This window comes from Pan paniscus, chromosome 10, assembly GCF_029289425.2.
Source record: "Pan paniscus chromosome 10, NHGRI_mPanPan1-v2.0_pri, whole genome shotgun sequence".
Classification (NCBI taxonomy): Eukaryota; Metazoa; Chordata; class Mammalia; order Primates; family Hominidae; genus Pan; species Pan paniscus.
In genome coordinates, this window is record NC_073259.2 from 113442470 (window position 1) to 113465414 (window position 22945).

Below are 22945 nucleotides of genomic sequence, written 5' to 3' on the forward strand. Positions count from 1 at the left end.
TCACTTACATTTCTTAATTATTTTTCAAAAGAACACTTAAAGTCACACATGGCATTGTGATGTATAGATACATTATATAAACATATGAAGATAATAATATATAAGTAGATTACTAAGAAAAACCAAAGTTTTTCATAGGAAGAAAGGCATTATCTTATATATTTGGTCTATATGACAACCACAGGGACATCAAATTGATAAAAAATTTCAAAGCTAAGAATTACTAAGAAATTATCCTGATACACACATTCCTGTCTCATGTTCATAAGTCCATAATGGTATTTAGGTGGAATATCAGCAGTTTGTCCTATTAGGAATAACAGATAGATTGACTTTTTTTTTTTTTTTTTTTTTTGGGTGATGGAGTCTTGCTCTGTCTCCCAGGCTGGAGTGCAATGGCATGATCTCGGCTCACTGCAACCTCTGCCTCCTGGGTTCAAGCGATTCTCCTGCCTTAGCCTCCCAAGTAGCTGGGACTACAGGCATGCACCACCACGCCCGACTAATTTTTTGTAATTTTAGTAGACACGGGGTTTCACCATGTTGGCCAGGCTGGTCTTGAACTCCTGACCTCAGGTGATTCACCTGCCTTGGCCTCCCAAAGTGCTGGGATTATAGGTGTGAGCCACTGCACCTGGCCAGATTGACTTTTAAAAAACTTTTAATTTTGAAAAAATTTTAGATTCATAGAAGCACATAAAGATTATATGAAGAGTTCCTGTATGCGCTTAACCCAGCTACTTCTAATGTTAATCTTGCATGACCACAGTACATTTGTCAGAAGAAATTAAACATAGGTACAATGTGATAAACTTCAGCCTTTAATTAGATTACATCAGTTTTTCTCCTAATGTCCTTTTTGTTTGTTTCAGGATCAAATCCAAGATTCCATTGCATTCTATTGCACTTGATCATCCTGTCTCCTTATTCTCCATTTGTCTCCTTAGTCTCCCCTTCCTGGTCCTTTCTTCGCCTTTCCTTGTTTTTCATGACCTTGACACTTTTTTAGCCTACTGATTACATATTTTGTAGTGCATTTAATTTGGATTTGTCTGTTCTCTTATGATTGGACTGGGGTTGTAGATTTTTAGGAAGAGATATTAGCTGGGTGTGGTGGCACACACCTATAGTCCCAGCTACTCAGGAGGCTGAGGTGGGAGGATTGCGTGAGCCCCGGAGTTTGAGATTGCAGTGAGCTGTGATCTTACCACTGCACTCCATCCTGGGCCACAGAACAAGACCCTGTCTCTGGAACAGAGATTGTTGGGAAGAGGACCACAGAGGTAAAGTGGCCCCCTCATTAGAGCATATCATTATATCTCATGATCTCAACATGACTTATTACTGCTGATATTGACCTTCATCACTTGACTAGGTGATATCTGGCAGCTTTCTCTTTGATAAAGTTTCAAGTTTTTTCTTTCTTTCTTTTTTTTTTTGTTTTTTTTTGTTTTTTTTTGGAGATGGGCTTGCTGTGTTGCCCAGGCTGGAGTGCAGTGGCACGATCACAGCTCACTGCAGCCTCAAACTCCTTGACTTAGGTGATCCTCTCGCCTCAGCCTTCTGAGTAGCTGGGACTAGAGGTGCATGCCACCACGCCCAGCTAATTAAAATTTTTTTTTTGTAGAGGTGGGGTTTCGCTCTGTTGCCCAGGCTATTATTGAACTCCTGGCCTCAAACAGTCCTCCTGCCTTGGCTTCCCAAAGTGCTAGGATTACAGGTGTGAGCTACAGCACCTGGCCTGTAGTTTTCCGTTTTCATCCCCTGCTCCTTGCAAGTGATAAATGAACCACTAAGTTGAGACCACACTCAAGGACAGGGGAATCAAGCTTCACCACCTGGAGAAAAGAGTATCAAGGAATTTTTGGACTCTTTTAAAGGCACCATGGTAATTAATAAGTAATTTGGAGAAGATAGTTTGAGACTCTGCAAATACCCTTTTTCTCCTTAGAGTTTTGCCCACTAATTTTCAGGTTCATCCTTGGCTGTTGTCTGCAGCATCTGTTAATGTGGCATAAAAATGTGACTTTCTATTTCCCTCGTTCTTCTACCTGTATTATTTGGAATTCTTCTCTAAGGAACATTTGTCCCTTTTTCCCCCATTTACTTATTCAGTCATTCATTTGCATCAGTATGGGATTTTGGATATTTATTTTGTCCTGTAGGTTATAATCCAATACTCTTGCTATTTTGTTGCTCAAATTGTTCCAGCTTTGGCCTCTGGGAGCTTTTTCAGGTTGGCTCTGAAATGCTCCATCCTGCCCCCCATCTCCACCGCCTCCACCTTTGGTTGATTTTTAGTAACAAACAGGCCTCTAAAATAAAAATCCAATCCAAAAGTTTGTTTAAAACACATTCTAAAACTTCATCACTTTTCATCATAACTGGATAGTAATTTCCATATTGTGATAAGTCTTGGCATTTTCCTTCAACTAGACATTTTTAAAATTTAGAACCTTGTGATTCTTACTTGCCACCCACTTAACCTATATCTTAAAGCTAATGACTATAATTTTTAATAAGTACTGCAAGATACTTGAGTGAAGAACTCAGAGAAGAATAAATAACATTAAAACATTTCAGAAGAAAAGTGAGAGATGGGTAAAGCCTTAAAAATGCCTGATATTTAAGAGTTAATGCCTTTTCAAACAATATATGGTTTCTTCGCAAGATTATTATTGAAAAATACAATGAAGAGTTTCTGAGATTTTCTGATTGATAAGATTGTCTGAATAAAAAAGGTTTTCTTAAGAAACCTTCTAAGCTAGAAGGCACTCATTGCTAGACTCAGTTAAAGAAGACAGCTATAATTTAGTTTTGGAGAACTGCTTGGAACTCTGGAATGTAGAAAACTCTGGTTTTGACAAGTACAGCTGACTTCTGGGGTGCTATTGAAGAATGCTGGCCTGTTGGGAAGTGATCTGGACTAGGCTCTGGGGAGAGAGGCAAAATGATAGAAGGCACTAAGTTAATACAGTGGGGAGTTGCCTTTCTGGTTTTTTGAATTGTTAAAAGTTTGAAGAGGAAGAGAAAACAGGCTTAGTTTTGCAAATGGGAGCTAGTGTATCTGTACTGTATCCATGCCCAAGGGTGGGAAGAATTTCTGGTGTGGAAAAGTTATGTAAGGAACTCATTCCCAGGAAGATCGTTTGCATTTACTTATTTACATATACTTGATGCACCTGATCAATTCAAGCAGTACAGAAGGATGAGGTGCTTTTCGTAGATTTTGTCCCAGTACCCAGTTCTGATTTTCCGTTGTTTCTCAACCATCACCAGTTGAGTTCTTGCTGTGCCCCTGATGGGCAATGGTTACTGGGGTACAGCTGAAAGACCCGATCCATGCACTCAAGGCTCTTCAGATGAGTGGTGGATACGCTGGGTAGCCTGTAAGGAACATCTAGAGCAGTGGCCGGGGCTGGTAGAGATTGCTTCAGGACCACAGAGCAGGGACGCCTAAGTCAGGATGGTGGACGAAGGAAGACTTCCCAGAGGGCAGTTCCTGGTGCAGAGCCATAGGGAAGGTGTGAGTTTGCCAGCAAAGATCAAGGAAGAAAGCAGCTTCAGGCTGAGAACCACAGGTGCAGAGACACCTGGAACGCCCTTGGCATAACCTGGGAAATGCTAGGAGTTGAGCCTGGCTGGGTGGAAAGTGATGGTAATGGGATGGGAGAGGCAGGCAAGGTGAGCTTGCGTGGAGCCTGGAGGGTCACCTTTGAACTTCTGAAGCCTGTGAGAAGCCACTGGGGAATGAAGCTGTCATGGAGCTTAGGTGCTTAAGGGCCGTCATGACTGGTCTTAGTTTCCCCTCCAGTGCCTGGTTTGTGGGTCTGTCTCTTTAGTAGGCATGATAAGTACTTGCAGTACTTTCCATGTCTTATGAAGGTGTAGCTTTCCCATTTAATCTATAATATTATATAAACTACTTGGAATTTTCAGGTGCATCATGTCGGGGTAGATGTAGCCAGGCAATGAGTGTGTCAGGAACATTCCATTAGGGCAGGGCCATGCCTATCCCAGCAGCAGGTATAATCATCAGCTGCTTGGTTTAGGTTTGTGACAATGTTGGGGTTATCTTGTTGCTTCACGTATTTCTCCCATGTCTTTTTTTTTTGAGGTGGAGTCTCATTCTGTTGCCCAGGCTGGAGTGCAGTGGTGTGATCTCGGCTCACTGCAACCTCCACCTCCTGGGTTCAAGCAGTCGTCCTCCCACCTCAGCCTCCCAAGTAGCTAGGATTACAGGCGTGCACCACCATGCCCAGCTAATTTTTTTATTTTTATTTTTAGTAGAGACGGGGTTTCACCATGTTGGCCAGGCTGGTCTCGAACTCCTGACCTCAAGCAATCCACCCACCTTGGCTTCCCAGGTAGCTGGGATCACAGGTGTACGTCACCGTTCTCGGCTTCTTATGTCTTTTTTCACAAAACTATTCCATTAAGACAAATTTCTGGCTGGGTGTGGTGGCTCACGCCTATAATCCCAGCACTTTGGGAGACCGAGGCGGGCAGATCACGAGGTCAGGAGTTCGAGACCAGCCTGGCTAACATGGCAAAACCCTGTCTCTACTAAAAATAACAAAAATTAGCCAGGTGTGGTGGCAAGTGCCTGTAGTCCCAGCTACTCGGGAGGCTGAGGCAGGAGAATCACTTGAACCCGGGAGGCCCAGGGTTGCAGTGAGCCGAGACTGTGCCATGGCACTCCAGCCTGGGTGACAGAGTGAGACTCTAGCTCAAAAAAAAGACAAATTTCTTTCTCCATTAGTGAAGTCTCTGACACTTAGATAATGTAGTACTCAATTATATAATTTGCTTATTCTCCAAATATTTAATATTAAAATACTGCAGACTCCTTAGAAGGCAGGGTCTTTGTATATTCTTTTTTATTCTTGTAGTCAAGCCTCAGGGACCCACCGTGAAGAAAAGGCCTTGTATTTGTGTAAAAGTGAAATAATTTGTGACTTTCTCCCCAGACACAGACCTTTTGGGCATCTACAGTGTCATCTCTCTTAAGAGCAGCAGTATCTTTGGAGTTATTTTTAGGGCCTTTGGGAAGTTAGTTGGCTTTTCCGTACCTCAGAAATTTTCAGTCAATGGGATAAAATGAATTCTAATTCTCTTCTAAGATGGTTAGCAGAATTCATTTATTCATATCTTTCACCAACAATTTTCCCTGAGTATCTGTTATGTGCCTGGCATTGTTTTAGAGATTTGAGATGCAACAGTGAACAAATCAGAAAAAAGTTCCTGTCATCCTGGGGTTATGTTCTACAGAGGGAAGGCATAGCAAATGAATAAATAATATATATGTAATTGTTACAATAATACCAGAGAAGAGGAAATAGCCAGTTGGGAAGGTGGGCATTGCAATTTTCATCTTAAACAGAATGATCAGGGAATTACTCCCTGGAAAGATGACCTGTGAAGGCAAAGACCTGAAGGAGAAGTAGCCACCCCTGCAGGTATCCAGCAGAAGACGTTCCAAGAAGGACAGGTTAAAATGCCTTATGCAAGAGTGTGTCTGGCTTACTTGCAGAAGAGCCAAGAATTTGGTGTGGCAGGGCAAAGATTGCAAATAGGAGAGTAATAGGAGAGGTCAAAGGGCTGCTGGGAGGGGGATTTGGAGGAAGATCTGATCTCTTGTAGACCATCAGATGTATTTCCCGGGTGGCTTTCACCTTGGGAAATCATCCAGCCCTTGAGTGGTTTGGAGGAGAGGAGTCATGTGATCTAAGCTCGAACCAAGTTTGTCAGGTGTCAGGTGAGGATGGGAGCAGGGGGATCCCTTGGGAGGCTGTTAGAATAGGAAGGAGGACAAGACTTTGGAACAGGGTGACAGTATTGGAAGTGGTCAGATTCTGGATAGGTTTTGAAGATCGAGTGGACAGAATTTGTTGATGTGTTAGCTATGGGGTGCAAGAGTGGAAAAAGAATTAAGGAGTAATACAAAGATTTTGGCTGAACCGCTAGGAGAATAAGGTTGCCATTTGCTGAGATGGTGAAGACTGTGGGAGGAGTAGGTATGGGGGGTAATCAGGTGACTTGGACACATTAAGTTTGAGATGCACCTTTGACTTTAAAGGGGAAGCATAGAATAGGAAGGCAAGATATCAGGAGAGAGGTCAAAGCTGAGGTATCATTTTTTGGTGTGCATGCATGGGTGTATATTTGGCTATCAATTAGGTAAAGAATATTTGCAGCCATAGGGCTGCTGGGACCTCCAGCAGAGTGAGTAGATGGAGAAGAGTTTGAAGAGCTAGGTCTGGCCACTCAGTGTTTAGACTCTGGAAGATGAAGTGTCAGTGCTGAAGTAGCCAGGAAAAGACAGAGAGAGAAAACCAAGGAGAGTCTGGTGTCCTCGAAAGCACATGCAAAGAGTGCTGAATGAGGTATTTAGCAAATGGGTAGAATAATCATACTCTCAAAAGCACAGATTCCCATAGAAATGGAGCCAATGGGAGCAGAGAAGAGAGTCTGGGGATATTAATTTTGTATTAGGCAGATAGTCTATTAATAGAAACCCTCTCCTATTTAGGTCTGTTATAATTGTTGGCTTAGGTATATTTTTATAACTGATGTAGGTTCTGTTTGGAGCAAAGAATGAAATCTATAACCTGAACTTCCTATTTCTTTCCCTAAAGGTGGTATTTGTTGTGAGGGAGTGATATAAAGAGGTTGTATCCTTTAGGAACAAATTATTTTCTGTCTATGTAATAGCTTTAGTGCAGTTACAGCCATAAAATGTCAATTGAGAGAGTGGAAGTGACAAGCAGAACATACCTTACTGAATATCAGAGCTTTAATATACCCACAATAGCCAGAGGAGGACTGGGACAGGAATGGATAGATGGATGGAACAGAAGAGGAAGCACATACATATACTATAAGTATAAATTTTGCATATGATTATGTCATACATTGGAATGTAAAGAAAGTTATTTTTTTAAATGGTGCTGGAAATAGTTAAATAGTTACATGGAGAAATGCCACATATTACATACTATCCTATAAATATAATTGAGTGGATTTGAACATAACATAAACGATAAAACCATAAAACTGAAGAAAATATTGGTGAATGGTTCTATCTGACCATTGGGAAACAGATTTATGTGAATGGCACATGAGGCTGATTTTATAAAGTAAAATATTGCTAGACCTGATGATGGAAAAACATGAGAGCATCTGTGTATGTGTATATATATATATAAAGCCTGGAAACATAAAAGGCAAATGGCTGGGAAACAAGGGAACGTTTGTGACGGACAAAGAGGTAATGTGCTTTGTAAAGAGCTCTTAGATGAAGGGCCTAAGAGACTAACAAAGGAACCAAAAAGACAATTTGTAAAAGGAATATAAATGGCCATGAGTCATAGGAGGGAATTGAGTGTCATTAAAGTCAAATGATTGGGAATAAAAAATGAGAGACAGTTTTCACCCATCAAATGAAACTGCCCACTGCCCTCCTGTGGCTGTCAGCTGGACCGCGGGGGCTGCTGGTCCATGAGAACTTCTGTTCTTGGTCACTGTGACCGACGTGATTCCTTGATGATTTCCACACCCACGTGCAGGAACCATGCGGCACCCTGGCCTCCCAGCTCTTTGACCTTTCCCTTCTCCAGTGAACTTGTTCTCCACCAAGCCCCTGACATCTGCTCCCATCCTGACACCCAGCATTATTATCCATAACTACAGCTTCTCTCAAGGGCAGTTTCTAAGATCCCACACTCCGGCCGCTATCTCCTCTCTTTCCATCTCTGACTCCAGCCATCTTTTGGCCTTGGGGGCCACTCATTGCTGTTTTCACTGCTAGCCTTTCCTGTCCCTCCTTCCTCAGCTTAAACACCAAGGTCGCTCAGTGTCATCCCTCCTTTGCCTCCCTCTCTTTTTGTTGTAATCACTTGCCTGACTACAACCCTGGTTGAAGCCATGTCACTGCATGCATGTGCCCTGGTGATATGGCTGCATAGACAACCACACAGACAGGGACTTCCAGTGGGTCCATAATGCTGCTGGGGCACCACCCTCTATTTCCTGAGCCCATTCATTCTTTCTTTCCTTAGATGACTATTTCCTATCTTCTAGCTTTTCCTCAAACCTCCAACACATCCTCTCATCCTCACTCTCAGCTGTCACCCTTGCTTCCTATCTCACTAACAATGTAGAAACAATGTAGAAACAATCGAGCTTCCCCCACGATGGGTACCATTGCTCCCCCTTTCCCGCATTGCATCCCATCCTCTTGCACCCAACCAAGCACTTTGCCCCAACAATTCTCCAACAATTCTCAAATCAGTTCTTCCCACCTACAGGATTATTTCCATCATCATACAAATATTATTTTATTTCTCCCGTCCTAAAAAAAGAACCGTCTCTCGACCAAATACCCCTTTGTCTCCTTCCTTTGGCGTCAGAGCTCCTAATAAGATTAGTCTATAATCACTGTCTCCACTTTCTCTCTTGAACCTACTCCAGTCAGGTCTTTGCTCCTCTCATTCCACTAAGACTGGTTCTCATGGGCACCAGTGGCCTCCTTGTTGCTAATCTAATGGTCAATTCTTAGTCTTCATCTTAATCCTGATCCCTCCAGCCTCCGTGAGACTTCTCCACTTGGCTTCTGGGTCACCGCATTCTCTTGATTGTTTTCTTGCCTCTCTGTCTGCTCGTCCTCAGTATCCTTTGCTGATTCCTTCTGGCATCCAAACCTCTGAACACAGGCGTGCCCACAGCCTTAATCTTTGGACAGATCCTCTTTTCTGTCCATTCTATGTGCTGTTAATTCCTGTGTGCCCTCAGCCTTGACCTCTCCCTAAGCTTCAGTCCTCTATCCAACTGTCTACTTGGTGTCTCTACTAGGATGTCTTAAACCGTATCTCATATTAATAAGCTCATATCTGAGGTCTTGATCTCCACCCTCTACCCCTGTTCTGTTTTGTTCCTTTGCCAACTTCTCCAACTTAGTAAATGGCAACTTCATTCTCCAAGCTGCTCAGGTCAAAAAGCTGGGACTCACCCTGACTCTTTCTTAGCTCTCCCCCATCCCTGAATCAGCAAATCCTGTAGGTGCACGCGCCGCCTTCACATCTCTAGATTTCAATCTCTTCTCACCATCCCCATCACGTCTGTTCCATTGCCACCATCATCTCCATCCTAGATTACGGCACTAGCTTCCTTCGTTCCTCAGCCCACCTCAGCCTGTTCTGAACACAGCAGCGAGAGGGATCTTGTTAAATTCCAAGTCAAACCCTCCAGTGCTCCCCTTCTCTTCCAGGGAAAGTTGAAGTCCACACGGTCCTCCATAACACATCTATCTCCTCCTCCCCTTCTGATTTCGGTTACTCCTCTGACATCATTTACACACATTACTCTTCTCCTCTCTGGCTTTCGGCCACACTGATTTTGCTTTACCTCGAACTTGCCAACCAGGCTCTCATCTCACACCTTCTCACTTGCCGATCCCGCATGTCTGCAATCTTGTCCTCCAGATATTTGCATGCCATCTCCCTATTTAGCACTTTACTCATATCTCCCCAGTAAGCCCTTCTCTGCCCACCCCATCTAAAATTCATGCCCCTTTCACCCAACACTTCCAGTTGTTATTGCTAGATTTATTTTTCTCATTAGCATTTACAATGAACATGCTGCATATTTTACTGATTTCCCTTGTTTACTGACAGCCTCCTGCACAAGAATGGAAACTCCAGGAAGCAGGAATTCCTTATCTCACTTGCTCATTGCTGTATCTCAGCACCCAGCCCAGAGCCTGCCACCTAGTAAATGCCTAATAAGTATTTTTTTGAGTGACAAGATATTAAATATGATAATTCGCAGCCTTGGCATGAATGTGGCCAAATGGTCACTCTCATCTTTGCTTGGAAGCTTCAATTACTAAAACCTTTCTAGAGAGCAGTTTGGCAATTTGAATCAAGAACATTTAAGGCCAGGTGCGTTGGCTTATTCATGTAATCCCAGCACTTTGAGAGGCCGAGGTGGGCAGATCACTTGAGCTCAGGAATTTGAGACCAGCCTGGGCAACATGGGAAAACCTGGTCTCTACAAAAAATACAAAAAGTAGCCTGGTGTGGTGGCTCTTATCTGTAGTTCCAGCTACTCAGGAGGCTGAGGTGGGAGGATTGCTTGAGCCCGGGAGGTCGAGGCTGCAGTGAGCCGTGCTTGCGTCACTGCACTCCAGCCTGGGCGACCCTGTCTCAAAAAAAGTGTGTGTGTGTGTGTGTGTGTGTGTGTGTGTGTGTATATATATATAATGAGATGTAGAGACTTACAAAAGGAATGTTCATCAAAGTTGCTTATAGTAAAGGGGAGTTGGAAGCCATATAGTGTCCAACAATAAAGGGCTGCTTAAAAATTATGAATCAGCTATACAAAGGAATATTGTAGAGTCATCAAAATTATACTTTTATGTGTAATTTAATGGGAAAATGTGCATTGTCTATTTCAGAAAACAAAGATATTAAATTTTGTATAGAATTATCCCAGATATATATGAATGTGTGTATATATGTATACGTGTGTACATATATATGTATACACATGTACCTATATACACATGTACATATATGTATATATGTATACACATGTACCTATATGTATATATGTATACACATATACATATATACACACAAATATAATAGTGTATCTATAAGAGAGGAAATACTGGCTTTCTGTTTGTGATGAAATGCAAATTCTTTATGTATTTTTCCAAAATGTTTAAAATGAGGCTTTTGTAATCAGAAGTATATAAGCCCCCTTCCCCCAAAGAAAATGATTATTCTACTGCCTGTCTTGGCTGTATTCTTACTTGGGGGCAGGGTGGGTGTCGTGAACAGGGAGAGCTAATCTCTCCTTTCTGACTCATTCCACAGTCAATCCTTTTTCTTATTATTTTCCAAAGGCATGAGGACCTTCCATGTTCCGAAACCATTGTCCAGAGTATTTCTTCTGGACTATTTTCCACTTCCCTCCATCTGCCCGGCCAGCTGTTCTGCATTTGTAAAAGCTGGTTTCTGATGTCATCTCTAGGCAGGACTGCTCCCTCCCTCTCCTGCACTCCTATACTTCGTGGCATATCCGCCCCAAGATAACACTTGTCACTCTGTTTTCCAAATTCAGTTTCATTCATTTGCTTCACATGTGCACTGAGTCCACTGACTTCTTTCCCTGTCTGTTGCCAGCACTGGAGACCAAGCCTGCACCCTTTGGCCCAGACCATCTCATTCACCTTTTAACACAGAATCAGGGTGAGTGGAGAGTGGGGGAGTGGTGTGGTGGGTCTTTGCCTCTCGCTGTTCAGTGAACTTCGTGCCTGTCCTCCTGATCCCCAGCGCTAACACAGGGTCAGGCTCGCGGGAGTGAACAACCACCATTTATCTCCGGCATGTTGGGGGAAGCCCTTTCATTTACTTGACAGTTTACTTGTCAATTTTACGTGCGTGGTCATTTTTAATCCTCTGCACTTTCAGTTAATAGGAAAATAATTTGAATCAAGTTCTTCCTTCACCATTGGCGTAAAATCGGTCATTAAACTTTTAATATTTAACGTCTTAAAAAAAAATTCCCCGGGCTAGCGTCATGCCTAAATAATGCATGCATCTACTTCCCCCTGGTGGACTCATCTTCTAATAGCAGCTTGGTTTTTCCCCCTTTATTATTGGCAGGAGTAATCCATCTCTCACTTTCCTTAACACAGATATTCATGGATTGCAGGATTCAGCAGTGTCTTCATAATAGCAGGAAGTTTATGTTCTGGCTTTGCCACTTACTAGCTGTGTAACTTGGGCAATTTACTTAACTTCTCTGCGTCTCGGTTTCTTAACCTGTAAAATGGAGACAGTATCAATAATAAAATATTAAAAACGAATACATATCCAGTGCTTCCTACATGGCATGTATGAACTCGTTAAATATCTACAAAAATCATATTACATAAGATTTAAAATGTCCTGGCCGGGCACGGTGGCTCACGCCTGTAATCCCAGCACTTTGGGAGGCCGAGGCGGGCGGATCACGAGGTCAGGAGATCGAGACCATCCTGGCTAACATGGTGAAACCCCATCTTTACTAAAAAATACAAAAAATTAGCCGGACTTGGTGGCGGATGCCTGTAGTCCCAGCTAATCGGGAGGCTGAGGCAGGAGAATGGCATGAACCCGGGAGGCAGAGCTTGCAGTGAGCCGAGATCGTGCCACTGCACTCCAGCCTGGGCGACAAAGCAAGACTCTGTCTCAAAAAAAAAAAAAAAAAAAAGATTTAAAATGTCCTATAAAATGGGAACGAATAGCCTGAGCAACATGGTGAAACCCCGTCTCCAAAAAATACAAAAACATTAGCCAGGCATGGTGGCGCACGCGTGTAGTCCCAGCTACTTGGGAGGCTGAGATGGGAGTCCAGGGAGGTCAAGGCTGCAGCGAGCTGTGATCGTGCCACTGCACTCCAGCCTGCTGGACAGAGTGAGACCCTGTCTCAGGAAATAAATAAATAAATGAATAAATTAAAATAAAATGGAAACAAATATTCTTTCTATTTTACAAATAAGAGAATCAAGAACTAGAGAAAAATAGTTCCTACTTCTTAGAGAAGTGTGAGAATCACATGAATTAATGCAGGGAGGATGGTTAGAGAGGGCCTGGCACATAGCGAGTGTCCCTTAACATCATCGTCATTGTTAGTGTTACAGGATTGGTTCTGTGATGAAGACATTGCCATGGGCCATGTGGATCCTTGTTTACACTTGAGCTACTCTCATTTTCAACAGGCATCAATCACTTGCATGACAAAATATACACTATATCAAACAGTGAGCTATGCTTATGTATTCATAGTTTTCTAGACACTTCTTAAGTCAGGGCATAAGTCTTCATTTCTCCAGAGGCTAATGGAAGGTCAGCCCATTTCACTCTTGAGTGTACTGGGGAGATCCTGGGAGAGGGGAAGGAAGAGTGAATGGGCAGATTGAGTATTTATATTAAGATGCAGCTGTCTAGAGGTAAACAGGGTCCCCATATATTTTCCCCACATTTCCCCAGGTCTGAGCATGAGCAGTGGGGATGGAGGAACTGGGCTGGCACCCACAGCTACCCATGTAGCTTGTTAAGCTGCTCATTTCCTCATGCATCTACGCCCTGAGCCCCTAAGTGTCTTGCACTGTTTGAAGTGCTGGCCTCTTGCTCAGTGCTTCCATACGAAGTCCATCATGCTGTTGATGCCAACAGAAATGAAAGAATCAGGGACACAGATGAAGACGAGAGCATGAACAATGTGTGGATTTTCTTGTAGACAAATTCTTTACATTTGCTATGGTCTGAATGCTTGTGTGCTCCCCGCCACCCCAATTCATGTGTTGAAATCCTAACCACCAACTCGATGGTATTCAGAGGTGGGGCCTTTGGGAAGTGATTAGGTCATAGGGATTCAGGCCCTTAGGAAAGAGGCCTGAGGGAGCTTGGTCATCCCTTCTACCAAGGGAGGACACAGCAAGAAGTTGTCCTCTGTGAACCCGGAAAGGGGCCCTCACCAGACATTGAATCTGCCAGTTCCTTGATCTTGAACTTCTCAGGCTCCAGGACTGTGAGAAATATGTTTTTTTGTTATTTATAAGCCACCCAGTCTATGATACTGTGTTACAGCAGCCTGCAAGGACTAGGACAACATTGCATTTAAAAAATAAAGTATAGGTATTGTGTTAAGAAATGCAATAGGCTGGGTGTGGTGGCTCACGCCTGTAATCTCAACACTCTGGGAAGCTGAGGCAGGTGGGTCGCCTAGGAATTTGAGACCAGCCTTGGCAACATGGCGAAAAATTAGCCGGGTCTGGTGGTGTGCACCTGTAGTCCTGGCTACCAGGGAGGCTGAAGTGAGAGGATCTTCTGAGTCCGGGAGGTTGAGGCTGCAGTGAGCCAAGATTGGACCATTGCACAGCAGCCTGGGCAACAGAGTGAGACCCTCTCTCAAACAAACAAACAAACTCCAAAAAAGCAAACAAAAAAACAAACAAACAAACAAACAAAAAAACCCCCAAACCAATAAAAAGAAATGCAATAGTGTGAATATTTTTGAACTCTCACAACTTGATTAAAAGGCTAATCATGCAAAATAAAAGATTGAACTTCTAACAAATTAAATTTAAATAATCAAGTCCAATATGAATGGAAATTATTGGGGGTGGGAGGGAGTACATTTTGGGGATTGATTTTTTTTTTTTTTTTTTTTTAACAAATAGAGCACTAGAAGCCAGTGCATAGAAAGCCGATGAAATATGAAATAACCTTCTAGGGAATGGCTAGGTCACTGGGTGCTCCATGGAAAGTCGAGCTTGGTGCGGATTCTAATTTGAAGATGAGTAGTGCAGTGACAGCACAGGCTGCTTCATGGAAAACAGGCAGCTGCCCCCACGTGTCCTTCACCTAAAAGCACCAGTTCTCTCTAACACTGATGCTGTGGAGGTGCACACAGGGCACAGTGGAGGTTGTCATGTAATTCACTGCCATTTACCTTTCTGCTGAGCATAGAATGGCATCTCATCCATGCTCATTTAACTTACTGATGGCATTAGAAGCCCCAGATTTCTTTCTTTCCTTCTTTCCTTCCTTCCTTCTCTCTTTTTTCTTCTTTCTTTTTTGTTTCTTTCTTTCTCTTTCTTTTTCTTCTTTCTTTCTCTCTCTCTCTCTCTCCCTCCCCTTTCCTTCCTCCCTTCCTTCTTTCCTTCCTTCCTTTCTCTTCTCTTCTCTTTTTCTCTTTTCTTTTCTTTCCTTCTTTCTTTTTCTTTCTTTCTGTCTTTCCGACACGGACTCACTTTGTCACCCAGGCTGGAATGCAGTGGCATGATCATAGCCCACTGCAGTCTCCAACTCCTGGGTTCAAGTAATCCTCCTGTCTCAGGCTCCCAAGTAGCTGGGACTACAGGCACATGCCGCCACACCTGGCTATTTTTATTCTTTTGTAGAGACAAGTTCTCACTATGTTGCCCAGGCTGGTCTTAAACTCCTGGGCTCAAGTGATCCTCCTGTCTCAGCCTCCCAAAGTGCTGGGATTACAGGCGTGAGTCACCACGTGCAGCCTAATTGAGTTATTTATTGGTTTTGAGAGCAACGCCCAAAGGCCCAAGAAATGATAACTCATTCAGTGAAGGCTTCAACATGAAATGTCAACTTGAAAAAACAGAAAACAAGTTGCTTAATTTCTCCTCCACAACTTGAAAAAGAACAGTGCAAGATGTTGACTTAGAGGAAAATTCGTCATGCAAGATTTAGAGGAAAATTCAGCAAACATTTATTGAGCACTTACTATTTAGGCCAGGCCTGTGTTAGATCCTTCCTATATAGTATCTCATTTAATCCTTAAAGCCACAGAGAAATTAAAACTATAGAGATTATTATACTATAACAAGGTTAACCCTCTAGGCAACGGCTTGGGATTTTCCATGTATGCCTGTTTACTGCTAGAGAATTTAATTTGGAGACAAAATGATTTTAATGCCCTCGCACCTGTAGGAGTACTTTCCTTTCTCTTCCTTCTGTTGGAATGTGAAGAGGCCCAAGAAAATATTACTCTTCCTTGCCAAGTTCTGAACGAGTTGAGAAATAGGACAAAAGAGTAAGGCAAATGGAAGAGCAAGATGTCACCTTTGTTGCTGATGAAGCTGATTTTTGGAGATTGTGCCTTTTTTTTCTGTGGATAAGCAGATTTCCTACTACCGAACCCCAGAGTTAGAAATACCCAGCCGCCAGCAGTGTGGGGCCACCCTGGGCCTCTGCACACACAGGACTATCCCCGGAAGACCCTCAGTGTGTGTGTGGGTGTGTGTGGTGGTAGGGCATGGGGAGGAGAATGTGTATTTCCTGCAGGCAGTCAGCTCCCAAGGAGAAAGGGAGTAAAGGGGCTGGGCTATCCTGGTGCAATGCCTACTCTCAGCAGAGTTGGCTAGCACCGGCTTGTGCATATCTCAGCTCCAGGTTCAGTGACCTTCTCAGCTACCTTGTCGGTAGCTTGGTACCGATATTTCAGCCCTGCTGAAATAGGTATCTTTACACTACAGAAGTTATCAAATGCTGCAAATTGAAACTTTTGCCCCAGAGAACCAATTGTTGAACATTTACCTGCATACCACCGACTGCTCCCAAAATTTCCAACCAGAGATCTTTCTTCTTCCCCAGCAAAAAAGTGAATGAGAGGGGTGGAAAAAGGGTGGAGCCGGAGCTGAGAAGAAGAGTTAGCATCACCACGGTCTTCCTCCAGGTGAAGTAGAGTTACATCTTTATTGGTGATTCTCAAGACCAAGGCCATGAAAATGACCCCTCCAGCCAGGGCTCTGTTCTCTGTTTCCCTTTACAGCAAAACTCCTCAAAGGGTTGCCTACACTGTCTGGTTTTTGTTTTTTTTTTTAGACAGAGTCTCTGTCTGTTGCCCAGGCTAGGGTGCAGTGGTGCCATCTTCGTTCACTGCAACCTCCGCCTCCAGGGTTCAAGCGATTCTCCTGCCTTAGCCTCCGGAGCAGCTGGGATTACAGGTGCGTGCCACCACACCCAGCTAATTTTTTTGTATTTTTAGTAGAGACAGGGTTTCATCATGTTGGTCTGGCTGGTCTTGAACTCCTGACCTCGTGATCTGCCTGCCTCAGCTTCCCAAAGTGCTTGGATTATAGGCATGAGCCACTGCCCGGCCCACATTCTGTTTTTAAATGTTTTCTTTGAGTCAGACCATTAATGGGATAAGGGTGATAAAGCCGCTTACCCTACTGGGAAGCACTGGGAAGTTGCAGGCTCAGGATGCATGCATGATCCCTTTGTGACAAGGATGCATACTCCTTTTGGAGAAGCATGAAGAAGTGGAGACCATCGTCCACTGACCACTACCACTCATGGTCCTTGAATTCTGCATGCTCATCACACTGTTGAGGACGATGGCTATGGGGTTCCCTAAAGCTTACCTTCCAGGGACATTTTGTTTCCAGACATCCCAGTGATAGTGCAGAGGCTGGATTTACGCACATAAGAACATGCACTGTCAGAGCCTGATCCTCTATTTTTAACTGTGTTCTCTTGACTTCAGATCCAACCATGCCAGAAAATTCATCCTTAATTTTCATTTCCTTGAGTGTTTGGCTGCCTCAGACCACTCCTGATACTGATTACTGTAACAGGGCTCTTGTTGAAACAGCAGAATCCACTTTAACTAATTTTAGCAGAAAAATGCATGTATGAAAGGATATTAGAAAGTGCAAGAATCTCGGGGGTGAGGGAGAAGGAAGGCAGAGAGTGTCAGGCTCTGAGGCTATTTCAGCCAGAAGCAAGACCCAACCCATCCCACAGGGGTGCCCCAGTGAAGACCCCACTGTTGCTGCTGCTGCTGTGCTCAGCACAGACCCTGCTTTTCCCACTCATGATTCTGGGATTGCACAGCTGAGGCTCTGCCATCTGCACCAATGCCCCACTCCTTCTAGCACCGCTATCCTCACTTTGTGTGCTTGGAATACATGCATCTATTTGATGGAGTCCATGTCACATGGCTGCTCCAGCTGCAAGGGTGGCTGCCAGGTGGAGTTTTGGCCCTCTCCCCTGGAGAGGAGGGAGGGACTCATAATGCCGTACTTTCTCCAGTATAAGAGGGATGGTCCCAACATGACACATGTCCACCGCCCTTTCCAAATCCCACTTCTCACCACTTGGCCTTTCCCTCCACAATGCTTCAGTCATTGTGAGTGGCTTGGAGGCTATGCGATTTCTTGTCACCAAACCTTTAAACAATCCTCTCTCTTTGACTGGGATGCTCGGCTCACCCCGCTATGGCAGAGGCATCCTCAGGCTCAGCTGACACCTTTTCCGGGAGGCCTGCCCTGGCCCTGCAGAAGCCAAGATGGAATCATCACAGAGACATGCATGGACTCTCATGGAGCCCCAGAAGCAAAGTGCTCCCCCTCTGCAGGAACTCCCCAATGGATCTCCTGCCCATTCTTTTTTGCTCTTCCTTCAGGCCCTCGTGCTGGTTTCTATTATTTCCATTTTTTCTTGTTCATGTCTCAGTGAAGAAGAATCACTTTTATTTATTTATTTATTTAGAGACAGGTTCTGATTCTGTTGCCCAGCTGGAGTGCAGTGGCATGATCATAGCTCACTGCAGCCTCGAACTCCCAGGCTCAAGCAATCCTCCCGCCTCAGCCTCCCAAGTAGCTGGGACCACAGGCATGCACCACCATGCCCAGCTAATTTTTAAATTTTTGTGCAGATGGGGTCTCACCATGTTGCCCAGGCTGGTCTCAAACTCCTGGGCTCAAGTCATCCTTCTGCCTTGGCCTCTCAAAGTGCTGGTATTACAGGTGCAAGCCCCGGTGCCCGGCCAGAAAAATCACTTTTAAAAACAATGTAGAGGCCAAGTGCAGTGGCTCACACCTGTAATCCCAGCACTTTGGGAGGCTGAGGCAGAAGCATCGAGTGGGCCCAGGAATTCAAGACCAGCCTGGTGGCAATATAGTGAGACCCTGTCTCTACAAAAATGTAAAACTTAGCTGGGCATTGTGGTGTGCACCTGTGGTCCCAGCTACTCAGGAGGCTGAGGTGGGAGGATTGCTTAAGCCTGGGGGTTCCAGGCTGCAGTGAGCTATGATCTAGCGACTGCACTCCAGTCTGGGCAACAGAGTGAGACCTTGTCTCTAAAAACAACAACGATAACAACAAACAATCTGGAATTTTATGTGACAGCAACACACACCTGTTCCAGCTTCAAAGGCTTTGGTGAAGAGTCAAATTGTTTCTCAGGAGTGTATGAAGTACTCAGCACAATAGCACCATATTAGGCCGTTCTTTGCGTTGCTCTAAAGAAGTAGCTGAGACTAGGTAATTTTTAAAGAAAAGAGGTTTAATTGTCCCATGGTTCTGCAGTCTCTACTAGAATGGCTCCAGCACCTGCTTCTGGTGTGACCTCAGAAAGCTTACAACCATGGCGGAAGACAAGGTGGGAGCAGGTCACCTGATGAGAGGAGAAGCAAGAAAGAGGGTAGAGAGGTGTCACACACTTTTAAAGTGCCAGATCTCGCCAGAGCTCACTCACTATCATGAGGAGATGGCACCAAGCCATTCACAAGCTATCTGCCCCCATGACCCAAAGACCTCCCACCAGGCCCCACCTCAAACATTGGACATTACTCTTTGACATGAAATTTGGAGGAGATAAGCATCCACATCGTATCAAGCACTTAGATCTTTATAGCTGGAAATCCACGAGGCTATGGCCTATGTGTGGGAGTGGGGGTTGTGGGGTGGGCAATTAGGCAGTGGAAATGTGGTGGGACAGGGGAGACAGGGAGAGGGAGACGGAGAGGGAGAGGGAGAGGGAAGGAAGCCAGGCTCTGCTGAGATGCTATGGGCAGGAGTAGCTCCCGATGTTGGAGCTCAGCTTGGAAGGCCTCTAGGGCTGCTCTGTTTCCTGCGCTGAGCTGCTGTGAATTCTCCTAACATCTGCAAAATTTCACCATATGACACTCCTATCTCCTTGATCTCACTCATACAGAACCATTTATTTCATAGTCTTTTTCACTAAGCACAGAGATACCTTTTGATGTTTGTTAACACTGCCATGTTTCAAAAGAGGAAACTGAGATACAGGAGAGCAATGCACTTGCCTCAAGGCCTCTCATCCATTGGCAGGTTCAGCCCACACCTTTACTGAACATCTACAAAGAGTCAGGCCGTAAGGACAGGTAGGTTGTGCGGTGGGTCTTGAACCCAAGTCTGTACAACTTCAAAGCCTTTCCGCTATAGCAAGGCAGCATACAGCAGAGATCTAACTGGCAAAGGAGTGGTTAATAGCACAAAGAAAGAGAGAGAAGAGGAAATGAGAAGGAAGAAGAGAAAAAAGGAGAGATGAGAGAAATGAGCAGTTGAGAGGTTGCAGATTGGTGGCATTCATGTCGAATATGGCTGCTGGGGTTTTTGGAGATAAAGAAACAAAGGTCCTTTCTTACTCTCCCAGTTGGAACCAGTGTAGAGACAGATGTGGGAATCAGACAGGTGGAGATTAAAATGTCACATCTTAAGAAGGGAAAGTGAAAACAATTCTATTGATTTGAATAGCCCCTAAATCATATCTGCTAGAACCTCAGAACGTGACCTTATTTGGAAATAGGGTCTTTGCAGATGTAATCAGTTAAGACAAGGTCATTCTGGATTAGGGTGGGCCCTAATGCAATGACTAGTGTTTTTATAAGAAGGGAAGACAGACACAGAGACACACAGAGAGAACACCTGGTTAAGACAGAGACTGGAGTGATGCAGCTGCAAGCTTAGGGATGTCAAGGATTGCCAGAGTCACCGGAAGCTGGAGTTGATGAGGAAGGATCTTCCCCAGTGCCTTCAGAGGGAGCATGAGCCTGCTGGGACCTCAGTTTTGGACTTTTAGGCTCCAGAACTGTGGGAGAATAAATTTCTGTTGTTTTAAGCCACCCATTTTGTGGTACTTTGTTACAGTAGCCACAGAAGAGTAATGCACCAGCCAGGCAGTTTGGAGAACATGGTTTTCTGTTTGCAAGGAAGTGGGTTTGTGGGTGCCTCATCCCTAAATAGACAGACTTTCCCTTCCAGGGAAGCAGGGACCATGCACCCTCCATGGGCAGGCTGCCTCTCTAGGAGGAAGGAGATAAGTTGAGCATGCCCAGTTCTTTCTCCAAAACTCACCAATCTGAGGCAAAAGATGAGAAGTGGGGGTAGTCTAGCTAAAGTTCCTCCCATGGGAAGCATGGGGAGTGGGAAATAACAGTTCCTGTCTAACGGTGGGCTGTAGATGCCTATTTTTTAACTTGCACTATATATATATATGTTATATATATATAAAACATATATTTATATAATTTATGTTTACATATTATATAAATATATATGTTATATAATATATTATATATGTTGTATATTATATATATATAATATTATATATGTTATATATAATATGTAAACATAAATTATATAAATATAAATTAATACATATAATAGATATAAGTATATATACTTATACATCAGTATTGAATCAGTAGTCAACACCTAAAAGTTGGAAGATTCTATATAAAATCCAGATTTCAATGTTCTCCTATGGAAAAATCTGGCCACGCTGGGCTCACATTCTCACAGGGCAGCCTGGTTGTTGCTGCAAAGAGGCTGCCTTCTGCAGATGGGGCCCAAGCTCTCCAGGTTGCTGTTCTCCTACCCCTTTCTACCTCCTGCCACTCCCTACCGTCTACCCTGGTCTGCATCACTCATGTCTATGTCCCCTGGTGTCTTTAGATATTTTGGTTTGGGGCTTACAGAGTAGAGGCTAAGAGCATAGACTCTGGAATCAGCCAAGCCTTCTGTTCAAATCTGATCTATGTCACTTCCTAAATGTGTGGCCTTGGGCAACTTAGCTAAACTCCTTGAGACTCAGTTTCCTCATTTGGAAAATGAGAATAATTGAACTACCTTATGGGGCTGTTGCAAGAATTAAATAATGTAATCATGTGAGTCTTTTTGTATATGTGCAAGATACATAATTGATGGGAATTACTGTTACTCTTTGAAAAGCAAAACTGGGAAATGTGAGAGGAAGCCTGGAAGAGAACTAGAGCCTCTGGCCTGATGTACACTTTGTCTGGTTTTAGCACTGCCCTTGGTCTCATCGGTTTTCAGAAAAATATTTTCATAAGCTCAGTTCCAAGGAGTCCCCTTTCTGTAGCAAGGAGTCCAATAGCAGTTTTGGGAATTAGGGGTTCAATTAGAGCAGTTTTCCCTCTTCCCCACATTTTGATTCTCTTCTGGAAGGAGGTTGCAGTGAGGCAGGAAACGCTGGATTCCATCCAAATACTTTGATGTCTGGCTTTTAAAATAGCAGCGATCTTAGCTGGCTTCACAGACTTCCTAGTGGCCCTCAACGGACAGCTTCTGCTTTGACTGATCACTTCTCCTGGGAGGCCCAGAATGATGAAAGATGCAGAAGTAACCAATTTACTTCAAATAGCCTACTTCCAGGTAGAGGTGAGAAACCAGATGGAATTGGGAAGGAAGCAGGCTGACAGTAAGGAAAGCTTTTTTATGAAGAACATATACATTTCTCACTAGGAGAAAGAATGTCCAGTTAGAAGGCCATCAGCCCTTAAAATAGTTGCAAGCTACAAAACCCAACTCAATCCAGTCCTTTCAAAATGGTAAATTTTCTGGAAGGACACAGGAGTATTCTGTAGAACCTAAGGACAGTGAGGCCTCCCTAGGGACAAAAATCAGGACCTGGAAAGCATACAAGGTGCAAGGCATCAAGTCTTGGTACAATAGTCCATTGCCGACACAACAGATGGCTACCTGATTGTTCAAACACCGTGTATTAAGTAATCAATTTTTCCTTACCTGGTTTGAAATGCCACATTTATGAGATTTTATTTTTGTGTGTGTGTATTCGGGTCAATTTCTGGTAGGATTTTATCCCATCTGCCGTTTGTGGTTGTTATGGGTTGAAATATGTCCCCCAAAAGACATATGTTATAGTCTTGACCCCCAATACTGCAGTAACTGAACTTATTTGAAAATAGGGTCTCTCTAGAGGTAATCAAATTAAAGTAAGGTCATTAGGTGGGCTCTAATCCAATATGGCTGGCGTCCTTATAAAAAGGGGAAATTTGGACACAGAGACAGACATGCACAGAGGGAAGACAGCCATATAAAGCCGAGGACTGGGGTGATTCCTGTATAAACCTGGGGACACCAAAGATTGCTGGCCAACCACCAAAAGCTAGAAAGGGGCAAAAAAGGATCCTTTCCCTAAAGGCTTCACAGGGCACATGACCCTACCAACACCTTGCTTTCATACTTCTAGCTTCCAGGGCTGTGAGACAATACATTTCTCCCAGTTTGTGGTACTCTAGTAGGGGAGCTCTAGCAAACTAATACAATGCTCCAGTACCAAACTGTTTAATTATAGATTT

General features: G+C 43.9%; 1 protein-coding gene across 5 annotated transcripts in view; it reads left to right on the forward strand.

Moving 5' to 3' along the window:
• The first annotated feature begins 153 nt into the window (after positions 1-153).
• LOC112441406 (dynein axonemal heavy chain 11-like) overlaps positions 154-22945 on the forward strand; it is a 177660-nt gene continuing 154868 nt past the window's right edge. For 3 of the 5 annotated variants that reach the window (XR_010108959.1, XR_010108956.1, XR_003029306.4), the window contains exon 1: positions 154-11255. The gene's annotated coding sequence lies outside the window, so the exon portion shown is untranslated. Of the gene's footprint in view, positions 11256-16166; positions 16249-22945 lie in introns of all 5 variants that reach the window. The other 2 variants (XR_010108957.1, XR_010108958.1) reach the window with 1 other exon arrangement.